Source organism: Hyaena hyaena, unplaced genomic scaffold, assembly GCF_003009895.1.
Source record: "Hyaena hyaena isolate Hyena2069 unplaced genomic scaffold, ASM300989v1 scaffold_158, whole genome shotgun sequence".
NCBI lineage: Eukaryota > Metazoa > Chordata > Mammalia > Carnivora > Hyaenidae > Hyaena > Hyaena hyaena.
The window spans coordinates 513,511-527,135 of NW_024080790.1; positions in this window are offsets into that span (position 1 = coordinate 513,511).

Below are 13,625 nucleotides of genomic sequence, written 5' to 3' on the forward strand. Positions count from 1 at the left end.
GGAGAGTCTGTGCAGGGCAGGGGCCAGGATGAGTGGGATGCTTTAGGGTTTCAGAGCCAGGACACAGAGTGTCTTGTGGGGGCGGGGTAACTTTCCTCCCCTTCGACACCTGCCCAGGACACCTGGCCAGTGTGACCTGGGAGGCAGAAGACTAAACAGAAGGAACAGGAAGGCTGACCAGTAGCCTAATCAGTTGAAACCAGACTCTTGCAGGGTGCCCCGCAGGGCTCAGAGAGCTCCTGAGCTCCGTGGAGCCAACCCCTGCAATTGAAATATGTTGAAATACCTGCGAAGAAGCAGTGAGACCAGTGGTCTGGTTTGCTCAGGACGGAGGGAGGTCCTGGGATATGGGACTTTCGGCTGTAAAAATGGAATGAGTTGGTCACCCTGTAAAAACAATCCCTTCTGGGGAGGGGTATCCTAGAGCAAATCTGAAGGGGTCGCCCCAGGGATCCATGACAGATTATATGACTCAAGTATTTTTTAGGGGAAATGTTCAGATTTCAGCTCTATATCTTCCAATACTTGAGGAGAGCAGGATTTACATGTGACAGCAAATAACAGAATCAAGTATTAGCCACAGAGCAACACAGGTGTGTTTCCCAAATGCTGTTTCCTCAGGAGATGTTAACGGGTAATTCCAGAACAAAGGCCTCCTGTGATTCTTGGGAACACTGTCCTTGTCCTCTACGGTCCACCCGGTCCACCCGCCCGCCCATCGCCCGTCACACCCTTACCTTGGAGAGTTCAGCTGCCTGTCAGTACATTAAGGCTCAGAAAAGCCCCAAGGGAGAAAAACCTGTTTGGTCCTGTTTAATGGCTCAATAAACAAGGTGATTTGCATAGAGGGAGACTTGTAAGCCCCTGTAAACGCTTTCACCCAGCACACACAAATGTTCTCATGATTCCAGTTTGGAAAACTCTGGAAAAGAACATAGATCTATAGGAGCACCCACTTCATGCTCCTGGGGGGCCTACAACAACTCAGTAATCCCATTGGCACACGGAAAGGATAACCCAGCTAGAAGTGCAAGTTCCATTCTTGTTCAGCTTCTCTCTCTCTTTTTTTTTCTTTAATAATCCACTGTCTTTTATTTTTTTAAAAAATTTTTTTAATGTTTTATTTATTTCTAGGAGAGAGAGAGAGAGCGTGAGCAGGGGAGGGTCAGAGAGAGAGGGAGTCACAGACTCTGAAACAGGCTCCAGGCTCTGAGCTGGCAGTCAGCACAGAGCCCAACGCAGGGCTCGAACCCACAAACCGCGAGATCATGACCTAAGCGAAAGTCGGAGGCTTAACTGACTCAGCCACCCAGGCGCCCCTAATCCACTGTCTTTTAAATGCTAGACTTTTCAGTCTTCAAAGTGCTTCACCCTAAGGCCTCAGGCTTGGGCTTTACTTCCCTCTGGGCTGGAACCACCAACCAGCAGACTGGATCATCTTGCCTTGGAGTAGGAGGAGGGGGCTGGCTCTCCTCCCCTCCTTCTGCCCTGGGGCAGCCCAGATTCTGGGTCCATAAGACCTCAGCCTGCTCAGCCTTTTCCTCCTAAGGAAGAAGGGCAAGGTGGCTGTCAGCTCTCCAGACCCAGAGCAGGGTCAGGGCGGGCCTAGGAGGCCCAGAGCCTGTCGTGGACCTTCCCTAGCATCCTGCCTCTCTCTGAGTGGTGGAATATAGCAAAGGTCACTGGAGTTGTTGACCAGATGGGGTGTGTGCAGTCATGCACCCCCAGCTGGGGCACTGGGGGAAGAAAGGCAGGAGAGGGGTGGTACAGCCCAAATGTGCCTGAGCCCTGCAGTCCCCTGAGTGGGGCAGATCGGGTAAGGATGTGGCCACGGGTTGCAAAGCCAGGCCAGAGCAGCAGTAGCGGGGCCTCCCTGGGGGAGGCAGCATTGGAGGATGGCCTGGAAAGTGACAGATACTCTAGTCCCAAACTGGAAGGAAGCTTGGGCCCTGGCAAAACTGTGAAAGGATGTAAGTTAGGTTCTGGAAGAATGAAAAGTGGGAGCACGGTGGGCACGTCCGCATAGGAAAGCAGGTCCTGAGCTGTCTCATGGCCCAGGCACAGCCCCACTGTCTGGGAAGAAAGTCAGATCACCCAATACACACTGAGGACCCCGGACATGGCTGAGGAGAAGCCCCTTTACCTTCACCCAAACCCTGATATCTCAGAGATGGGGTGTGGTGGCGTTAAGCTAGGGCAGCTGCTTCTACTCTAAAAACCATTCACTGAAAAGCCCTGGAAATGGGGTGTTGAGAGCATAAGCGTACCCAGCGCACAGCCCTGACAGATGGATACAAGCAAGGATCGATTGTAATGTTGGAGTTAGCGGTGTTTCTTCTTCCCACCTTTCAGGACCTCCCCACTCTCGCCTCTGCCACCTCAGGGGATATGTGCTTTAACAGAAACCCTGTGGGAGAGCAAGGATTGACCTAGAAGGCCCAGTGTCCGATGGTGGCATTTCAGGTGCTGTGACAGAGATCTTTGGGCTTGGGGCCTTCCTCATACCCGTTATCACACCATAGCCCTTAGGCAGATGCCCACCCCACGGCCAGTGCTGTTTGCCAAGCTATCTCTGCTCCCTTTCAGCAGTTGGCGGGGGGGGGCACCATCAGAGGGCCTCGCTGGCCCAGCCAGTCCCACGTGGCCGGGCATGTGTGGTTCAGCGGCTGGCTGAGACCTAAGCAGAGGGGACAGCAGTGCCTTTCCTGAGACAAGTGGGAAGAAGGTATCAACCACGGCTGACCGAGCGGTGACCCAAGGCCCAACACAGAGCCAATTAGCGGCCACCACAATGGTGGCGGCCTTGCCTCAGCTTCCACGGGAAGCCCCACGTGCAATCGGCATGTCAGGCTGAGTTAGCACCAGGAGGGCTGAGTGGAGGCTGCCTGGATGGGGGAACATGGGTGATAACACTTCCCGCTGGGCTCGGGGGAGCTGAGCACGTGAGCACACCCGCCTCTGCCTGTGCACATGTGCGTGGTGCTAGTGCTCATGTGCACATTCACCAGGTTAGAACTTGTGTGTCCATGTGCCTGTGCATGCCTGCTCATGTTCATTGAGCGTGTCTTATTCATTTAGCATACTTTGTGTGTCTACATCATGCCTCCTTTGTGTGCGCTGGGGCATTCTGAGACTCAACAGGCCAAAGTCTCTGCCCTCATGGGGCTTCCATTCTAGTGGGAGAGAAAAAAGAAACAAGCATCTGTATGGAACCACAGTGGTAAATGCCATGGAGCAAGGGAAACAGGAAATGCGATCAGGGAGCTGTTTTAGAGTGTGATCAGGGAGGGCCCCTCTGAAGAGGTGACTTTGACCAAAATGATGGCAGCCTGTTGAATATCAGGAGGTGGATGGCTGTAGACAGAGGGCAGGTAGCAGGGACAGAGAGAGAGGAGTTGGAATTCTACCATGCTGCCGGTGTGCATGGTGTGGATGGGAGAAAAAGGGAGATTCCTCAGCTAGGGACACATCTGATGGTCTAGGCAGTGGGACAGCCCTCAGTAAAAATCTACTTGCCCGGCTTAGCTATGAGGGGTAATTCTTTTTTTTTTTTTCCCTTTTATTTATTATTTTAAAAATATAGTTTATTGTCAAGTTGGTTTCCATATAACAACCAGTGCTCATCCCAACAAGTGCCCTCCTCCATGCCCATCACTGAGGGGTAATTCTGACCCTCCCCCAAATCCAGTCCCAGGGTCCAGCACAGAGACCTCTCTGCTTGTACAGGTCCCGACTGTCCCCAGGCACAGTCCCCTCAGCTCTGCCAATCCAGTTGGGCCCATATAGTGCCAGCCATGGGAGGCCATTGCCCAGGAAGAGAGAACAGGACTCTCCCAGCCAGGCTCAACCCTGAAACCAGAGCCTGAAACCGGTCTCATCCTAGTGGCCAGAGGCAACTGACATGATGTGTGGGACCTGCTGGCAGGCGGTGTGATGTGATGGCTGAGAGGCCAGAGGGGGACACTGGGGATCCAGCCCAGGCTCCGTCAGCCCAGACTTCCCCTTTGGAGGTCTGGCACAGTGTAGCAACCAGCCCTTGCTGCCTTGCCCAATCCCTCTTCACAAACAAGGCAGGATCCAACTCCCAGCAAAGAGGCCAAGAGCTAGAGTCAGCGTCAGACTTTGCCTACCATTTCCTAAACCCCACAGCCCTGGAACAGAGAGCCTCATTAGCTTGGGAGGGGGAGCTGAGCTGCGCCTGCTCGGGGACCTCTGAGAGAGGGCAGGTGAAAGAAAGGAAAGGAAGGTGGTCGGGTGGGAAACGCGGGTATTACCTTGCCAAACCTGCCGAAGGCTTCCTTCCACTGTAGAAGATTGACTTGGGTGTCCCAGGGTGATGTCAGGCATGGAGCGTGTGTCCCAGCCTCTCCCTGGGAACTGCATCTATGGGTCTACTTGTACCTGTGTGTATTTGATCCCTAGGTCAGTTTGGTACCTCTCTGATTGTTCACGTGTCTGTGAGTGAGTCTGCCTGTGTGCTCCTCTGGCCCCTCCACATGTGGGCTGTGTGGGGGCCTCTCTTCTGGGCATGAGTGGGCGAGGTGTCTTGAGGTTTGTCACTTGTCAGCCTCTGAGGTCTGTGCCACCCTGTTCCCTAGCATGGCCCTGAGGCTCTGGGGAGAAGCTGCCTGCTCCGTTCTCATCAAAGCTGTAGACGGGGGGCACGGAGACTCGTAGTTCTTGGCAGATGCGATTCTGCTGCTGTTGGCTGGCAGAGATTTACACTTAGCTTTGCCTACATGTCACCGCCCACCCCACCCCCTTTCCCGCTGCCACACAGCTAGTCAGACCAGTGGCCCCAAAACCAGTCCCATGCTGATTCTGGCCTCTTACTGACCTCTGGCTGTGGCTTTGGGCTCTCATCACTGTTGCTGCCCACCCTGAAGGGGCATGAAGGCTGGGGGTGAGGAGAGGCAGGCAGGCTGGCTGGGACAGCAGTTCCTCCGGTATGTTGGGCTCAGATTTCAGATTTGGCAGGAAATTAGGAGGTAATGTGGTCCCCCTCCCCAATATAACTGGTTTTATCAGCCAAAGTTGTGGCTCTGTGTTGAGAGTGAACCTGCTGCCTTCTAACCTGGCCCCTTAGGACTCTCCCAAGGGTGGCCACCCCTCCCTGAAAATCTGACGTGCATGAGTGAGGGAAAGGGGCTCCCAGTGGCAACCAGTGCGTTGTTTCTGAGCACCTCCACGTGCTAGCCAGGGCTTGGGCCAGGCTGCAGGCGGGCACACGTGGGTCTCACAGACTGGCTGCACAGGCAATGCGTCACCTCCTGGAAAGTTAACTCAGAAGCCCAGCAGTCATATGGAGGCAGTAGATGCATTTGATGAGGACTGTGGACTCAGTACAAACAGGAGGTCAGAGAAGGAAGGGGTTAGAAGGGGCTAGAACTCTCTAGAAGGCTTTTGTGGAGGAGGGGTGCCACCTGGGTCTTGAAAGACTGGTAGGAACTGACTGGACAGGCGGAGAGAAGGGGCAGGAAGAGCACTGTGAGTGAGGTAACAGGGGTGAGTGGGTGGGGGGGCAGGATGAGTGGGATTCTTTAGGATTCCAGAGCCATGGCTTAAAGTAGCTCGTGTGGGGTTGGGAGTAGGGCCAGGAAAGCTCCAGAGAGCTATCCACGGCTGAGTAGGGGTAAGAGGAGGATGAAGAAGGGCAGGCTGGGCAGGGCAGCTGAGAGGAGGAGGTGGGTATGAGTACTCAGGACTCTGCCGTCCCACCATCTCCCGTGCTCTTTTTTCCACCAGGACAGAAGTTCCCATCCAGCTGCCCTGAGGAGACCCGGTGCAAACAAGAGGCTTGAAGAACTGATACCACCCAGGTCCCAGTCAGAGAGTCCGAGGTCATTACATTGCGTGACCAGAACCAAGAACCATTCAACTCAGTATTGGACAATGAGGGGAAAGGTCAGTCCAGCTGACTGTGGGATGGAAGAGGGTCAGCACTATTGAGCCCTGGGACCTCTTCCCCTGGGACACTTAGAATTCTGGAGTTGCAAGAAATAGAAACTCAGTGGCGCCTCACAGAACCAAGGGTAAGAAGGTAGCTGGGAAGGGAAGGGCCTGGAACTACGATCTGGAAGGCCTAGGCCACACTCCACCGACTGAACCCTATGCACACATCAGCCTGGGCCTTCTCACGGCAGCCTGGCTTCTTTTGTTGTCATCCACATGACAGGCCCGCAAGCTGATGTCTTCATGGCCAAGTGCCACACACCACACACAGGCTGGTCCCGCTTTCTCTCAGGCACCTTCCCAGTTCTGGGAGAGACGATGTGTTTGGCTAGCTGAGGTAAGAATGACCAATTCGGCTGGCTTGGGTCGAGGCTCTACTCTCCAGGGGGTCCAGTATCACCCAGCAGAAATATGGCTGTAGGTGGGATAGATCTGCCCACCAGAAGCCCCTCTTCGTGCTAGGCCCCGTGCTGGGTGCTGGGGATACAGAAATGAGCAATCTGCATCTGAGGCAAGAAACCATGGAAAGAGAAGGAACCTCTGTCTCTCTCTGTGTATGAGCCAAGGGGGGCATGCCAAGGCAAGGAGGACTCCCCAGAGGGGCACTGCCTTTACATGTTGTTGGATTTGATATGCATCACACTTCCCGCTCCTCCTCTTGCCCTTCCTGCCCCGCCCCAGGGCTGATAACAGAGAGTTTTGTTTCGTTTTGAAAAGCAGGGCACCATTGCTGCCCTAAACAAAATAGAAGTTCTGGTAGGAGGACAAGGCATGGAGGAGGTCCCACAGCTCCCCCCTCCGCTTTATTGTAAGCACCTGACTCAGGTAAGCACCTGTCAGCTTACCTGACACTACCGCAGGGCCACAAAGGAGGTGGTGAAGAGTTTGTAAAAATGGAGGAGAGTGTCCCACGTGAGACAGGCTGGAAGGAGAGGCCGTGCAGGGAGTGCATGTGTGTGAATATCTGAAGAATGGGTATTCTGAGGTCAAGTATCCTGGGGAAAGGCATCCTCATCGTGTGCACTGCCTAAGAACAAGCCTCGGGCCCAGACCACTTCCTCTCCAAGAGACAAGGAGCCCACAGAGCTATGCTGGGCTTATCACCTCCCGTGGGGAATGTCTTTCCCTGGTTCAGGTTCAACGTGTGCCTCTTTGTTCTGCCCAAGCGGTGTGTCAGAGTATTGACAGCCCGCAGGCACACCCCCAGCTTTCCATATTTCAAAGTCCATAGAGGAGTTGGGGCCTTCTGTTGTGGTAGGCGCTGGGGGCAGAGAAGCCAAATGCCCTGCTGGCTGCACCCGTTGTTGGGGGCCCCCACTGGCCATAAGGGACAGCTGCCCACTGCTGAAGCTGGTCTTCTGTCTCTTTTCCATGTGAGTAAAGCGTTGTTCCATCCAGCGCTTGACTGCGATGTGTTTTCCTTGGCGATTCCAACACCAAGATGCAGCGGGCAGTGTATGGATTTCTGGTCCTGGTGGCTGGCATTGTGATGACCTTGGCTATCCTCCCTGTAGTTGGAGTCCTCCCGTGGCACCGGTTCCTGCTGCGTGGTGCTCTGCTCGACAGCATCTCAGTGGTTAAGCATGTGGGTAGCTAATGCCTGGAAGGCTAGGGGCTGGGATTACCAACGCATCCCAGTTTGCCCATGACTTTCCTGGTTAGCACTGAAATTCCATATCCTGGGTATATCAGCATGGTTGGTGCCCCAGACTGGGGCTTACCAGCAGGGTGAACTGGATCAATGTACTAACTTCTCTGTGCCTCAGATTCCTTGCCTGTAAAATGGGTATAAAAATAATACCTACTTTATAGAATTTTTGTGAGAGTTAAACAAGAGAGTTTGTGTAAAGGACATAGCTCAGTGCCTAGCCCAAAGATGTGTTCAACAAACATTAGCCATTAATGACAATATTGTATTATTTATAGACTTTTTCTGGATGGTTGCAAGGGAGAAAACTGGACCAATCTGCTCAGTAGAAGGAAAAATTTCCTCATAGACTGGGGGTAGTGAGCTGCTAAGGTATTCAAATATAGGCTAATGTTTGGCCTGCTTTGTGAAGTGGACGGTAGAACTAGCCACCTCCTGGCCCCAAAAAACCTTAGTCCTGTGATATAGTCATCTCATCCTCTTTTTTTTTCCCTTCTCTGAGGAGGGGAGCTAGCTTGTCAGAGAGAGCAGTCTCTTCTTCTAATCAGCAATTCCTGGTCTAGGAGACCACTCAGAGCTGCTTGAATAAAGACGGGGAGACATTCCCGCTATGATTCCAGTGATCTGTGCTATGCTAAAGACAGACGCAGACATGAAGGGCTCTCTGCTGTCCTGGCTCATGGGGCTGCCTCCTCTCCTTGGAGAGGAGACTTCCATTAGCTGGCTGCTTCCCCACACCCCTGCTCAGGGGCTCTGCTGTGTGACAGAGAGAGACAGAGACAGAGACAGAGAGACAGACAGAGCCAGGGAGAGACAGAGGGAGAGAGAAAGAGAGGTCAGCAAAGGTCTCATGTGATCTGTGCAAAGTCCCAGACTGCTTCCCTTCCCCCACCTTATTCTTTCCTGTTATTCCCCAGCCTCAGCCCCTCACCCTCACCCCCCACATGGTCCTCTCAGGCCCACTAGCTTAATGCGAAGCAATTAAGAGAGCCCTTTGAGGACTTGTCATTAGAAAGCCCTTTAATTCAGCCACTTGAGTTGGGGCCCCAGGCATGTGACAGGGGTGCTGGGAACACCAGGGCAGCTGTTTGGGGTGGGGGAGGCTGGGGCAGAGCAGAGAAACAGGGTCAGGAGGCCTAGACTCCTGGGATGTATAGATTATGTGAACATAGCCGGGGTCATTGTTTTTCATTGTTTGTGGTTTGTCTCTTACCAAATTTTGCTCTGGCTGAGCTGCAGCAAAACCGAGACCAGAAAGGTGAGATGTCAGACAATAAAGCTGCTGATCACACAGACCGTCGTAGGAAAAATTTCCCCTAGGATGTGGGCCCCTTAGAGAGGGGCTCTCGTGCTATGACACTGTATGTGTGTGGGGGGGGGGCATAGCTGTGCTTCCTTTGGAGGTGGGTGCTGGCAGGGAAAGGGGCGGGAGCTCCACGGGGAGGAGAAGATGAGGAAGGAAGAGGAGCTTGGGTCTCCAGGCCTGCTTCTGTCTGTCTCTGACTTCCCTGTGTCATCACAGTAGCCAGGCCAGGCAGGGGCAGCAGAGGCCCAGAAGCCCATGTGGACTTTGTCTCCGTGTGTGTGTGTGTGTGTGTGTGTGTGTGTGTGTGTGTGTGTGTGTTCTCCCTGCCTGCCCTCCTGCCCCATACACTTAACACTGGTGGTAGGGCCTCCCACCGCCTGTCAGAACTCCTTCAATAGGCCTTGAACTGGCCCTGGCTTTGGTCTTCTGCAGCTCCTCTGGCTGCCACTAGAGGGCGGCAGCCAAGACGCAGAACTTAGCACACTGCTGCACTCCCCAGTCTTTAAGATCATTCTGCATCTTCCTGCTCTTCCCAGCCCCTGGGGATGTGCCCACCCCAGCTGTGTGGGCCACTGGGACCACAGAACCAGCTAAATTCACAGTGTAAGACTGTGAGGACTCAGAAGGAGAGTTAGTGAAGATGCAGGAAGGGATGGGAAGTGACCAGATAGATCCCAGACGTGTATTCAGCAGCTCCCATAAGGATAAAGGTAGAAGGAAGAGGAAGACCCAGAGGACCAGCAGGCTGCAGGGAGACACAGCAGGATCCAGCCCATCAGCCAAATGGCAGGTGGTGGTAACAAGAGAGGCAGAATCTCTCTTACAACAAAGGCAGGTGACTTTTAAGAGACCAGAAAATACCAGGTGGCCTTGGAGCCAGACTGCCCAGATTCAAACTCCAGCTCTTCTAAGTACTAGCTATGTGACCATAGACAAGGTATCTGTGCCTCAGGTTTCTTCTCTGTGAAATGGACATAATAATAGTACTACCTCTTGTGCTAGATATGAACATTAAATGGGTCTGTACATACAAATCATTTAGAACAGTGTGGCACAGAGTAAGAACACTATAAATGTTAGCAGTGTTTTGAGGAAGAGATTCATATGATGTCAAAAGCTAGTTTCCCCTAGAACATCCTCATGAGATGTATGGGAATTGGTCCCGCCCCCCCCCAACCGGCATCAAGTGGTAACACATGAGTGTGTGAACTAGTAAAAGTTAAAAGATTGTGTGTAACATTGGAATAAGTGTATATACTTACTCTTAATATGCAAATCAACCAACTTCTGGATCTACAAACCCTTTCACTCTTGAGTCCCTTGAACTGAAGGTGGGGAGCCCTCCTGCTTCCTCCCAAACCTCCTTCAAGGGAGGCTGGGTTTGGCCTCCCCTGTGACCTCCTGCCTACTAAGCCAGGTTCTCAAAGAGCCTTCCTGAGCCCTGTCCAGCCCTGTTGGGTCAGGTGGGGCAGACGGGAGCCAGTGCCTTGGGCTTGCTTCTCACTGCTCTCAGGAAGCCGTGGCTTCTCTTGCTGTGGGAGAAAATGCCAGGGCTCAAGCCTTGGTTCCTGGGGCCAATTTTGGCCCTAAAAGTCTGGCAAAGTGAAGGTGCCCAGCCCTGCAGCAACCACCATGCATTTGTCACCGCAATGCGCTTTACCTTGGTGGCCCTCAAGTTTCCCTGATCTACAATTCTGGGAGCACTGAGGGAGATATTTTTATATTCTCCTCCCTCCCAGGGAAGATAATAGTTAGGAAAAACAAGAACAATTGGGATTTTATTGTGCCTCTACTCACTGATGCATCTGTGTCTCAAATTCAAACTCCCTGGTAGCCAGGCCACGTGATCCAAGGTTAGGCAAATTCCTGTAAGCCACGACACGGCGGCTTTTCTCACAGAGGGATGGAGTAAGAACAGGAAATCTGAGCCCTCCCAGAAGATCCAGCATACTAGGGCATTTTAATTTTAAACTTAATTTTGAAGACGTAATATGTTTACATAAACTTACATAGTTCAATGCATTAAGAATATAAAGAGGCTCTCTCTTACTCTTGACCCCCACCCTCTCTCCCTAGGAAAAATGCAATGTTACCATTTTTAAAATGTTACCACTTTGTATTGTATCCTTCCAGAGATATTCTATGTAAAGAAATACTTAATAAAGAATACCTAGATTCTTTCTCCCAGTCTTTTACAGTTTTCTAAAGGAGTATTCTCTTACATAGGGACATCAAGAATATCCTGATTTTTGTCATTTGTTTTTATTCTTTTCTTTTTTTATTAAAGTATGGTTGACACTCAGTGTTACATCGGTTCCAGGTATACAACATAGTGATTTCGGCAAGTGTCTACGCTCTGCTCTGCTCACCGTAAGTGTAGCTGCCATCCGTCACCATACAACACTACTATAATAGCATTGACTATATTCCCCATGCTGTACCTTTCATCCCCGTGACTTATTCCATCCTCATTTGTTTTTATGGCTTTACCCTACGATGTATCAAAAGATATTTTATCCAGTTTCCTGTTAATAAACTTTTAAGTTGTTTTCAGTGTCTCCCTGTGCTGCAATGAAGAGGCTTATAAAGAGGCACATAGCCCTTTAAGCTCTTACTGCCCCTTACACATATTCCTCAGGAATTCCTTTTTCAAAAATTTTTAAAATGTTTATTTATCTTTGTGTGTATGTGTCTGTGTGTGTGTGCAGGGGAGGGGCAGAGAGAGAGGGAGACACAGAATCAGAAGCAAGCTCCAGGCTTGGAATTGTCAGCACAGAGCCCAACTGCGGGGCTTGAACTCATGAACCACAAGACCATGACCTGAGCTGGGCGCTTAACTGGCTGAGCCACCCAGGCACCCCTTCTCAGGAATTCTTAAGCAGGGGTTTGGGACCCCTTAGAAGTCAACTGTGGACCCAGAATTCAGGGAGATAAACTCCAGAACCCTGGAAAATTGGAAGGAAAAAAAATTCCATTTTATTTGCACTAATAACCTCTAATTGAAATGAAACATTTCCTTCCACGGTGAATAAAGGCAACAGAGTCATAGTACTTGTTAGTAATATCTGTAACTCTCTCACATGATTGAAGGTATTTTGAAATATAATTTACATTCATTCATACTTTGTCATTGGGGTATTAAAGGAAAACTGTTTAGGGGCGCCTGGTGGCTTAGTCGGTTAAGCGTCCAACTTTCGCTTGGGTCATGATCTCGCGGTTCATGGGTTCGAGCCCCGCGTCGGGCTCTGTGCTGACTGCCAGCTCAGAGCCTGGAGCCTGTTTCAGAGTCTGTCACTCCCTCTCTCTCTGACCCTCCCCTGCTCACGCTGTCTCTCTCTCTCTCTCTCCTAGAAATAAATAAAAATTAAAAAGAAAATTTAAAAAGGAAAACTGTTTAGAGAAACAGAGTAGAGACTCACAACCCTTCTGACACCAAATGTGTGTGCTTTTCCTCCTCACACCCACAACCTGTACACAGACTTGGTGTCCTATAATTTTATTCAGTTCTGATACTAACTACCAGGGGTTGGTGTGAGATTCTGCAAGTTTAAGGGCTCAGTCCCACAAGACTGCCCTCATTTCCAATGCCAGTTACAGTCATGGGTCTCCAGGGGACCTACACTTCTGTCCAACTTGGCTAGAAAGGAGGGGTTTCCCACACCACCTTCCTAAGGTGGATAATTTGCCACACAAAACTTGGAAGTGACAACTCAGAAAGAATTGGCTGACAAAACTTGGAAATGTTTACTTACACTTACCAGTTTATTACAAAGGATATTATAAAGATACAGACGAACAGCTAGGTTAGGAAGCACATAGGGCAGGGTCTGGAAGGGTCCCCAGCCCAGGAGCTTCTGCCCCTGTGCAGTTGGGGTGTGCCATCCTCCAAGCATGGGGATGCATTCACCAACCCCTAAACCCCACAGTACTGGAATTTTTATGGAGACTTCATCATAAGACATAATTGATTATTAACTCAACCTCTAGCCCATCTCACCTCTGTAAGGATGGGGGATGGGACTAAAAGTTCCAAGCCTCTAATCATGGCTTGGTCTTTCTGGTGACCAGCCCTATCCTATCCAGGAGCCGACCAAGAGTCGCCTCTTTAGTTGTTGTTGTTTTTTTTTTTTTTAATTTTTTAATTGTTTTTTAATTTATTTCTGAGAGAGAGAGAATGAAAGACAGCATGAACAGGGGAGGGTCAGAGAGAGAGGGAGACACAGAATCTGAAACAGGCTCCAGGCTCTGAGCTGGCTGTCAGCACAGAGCCTGAGGTGGGGCTCGAACCCACAGACTGCGAGATCATGACCTGAGCCAAAGTCGGACGCTTAACCGACTGAGCCACCCAGGTGCCCCAAGAGTCGCCTCTTTAGAACAACAGATGCTCTTCTGACCCAGGAAATTCCAAGGGATTTAGGAGGTCTGTGTCAGGAACTGGGAGCACAGACAAAATTATATATATTTCTTATTATGTCACAGTTATTAAATTTTCCATTAGATTATGGTTATGCTTTGCATTAATAAAGAAACATATATTACTATATCACATATTTGGCTTTCTAAAAATATTTTGATATCTGTGTTTCAATATAATTTATTTGTTGTAATCTTACATATTTTTTGTTGTAAATATATATAACAAAATTTACCATTTCATTCATTTTAAGTGCACAGTTCAGCGGCATTAAGTATATTCACAATGTCGTGCAGCCATCACCA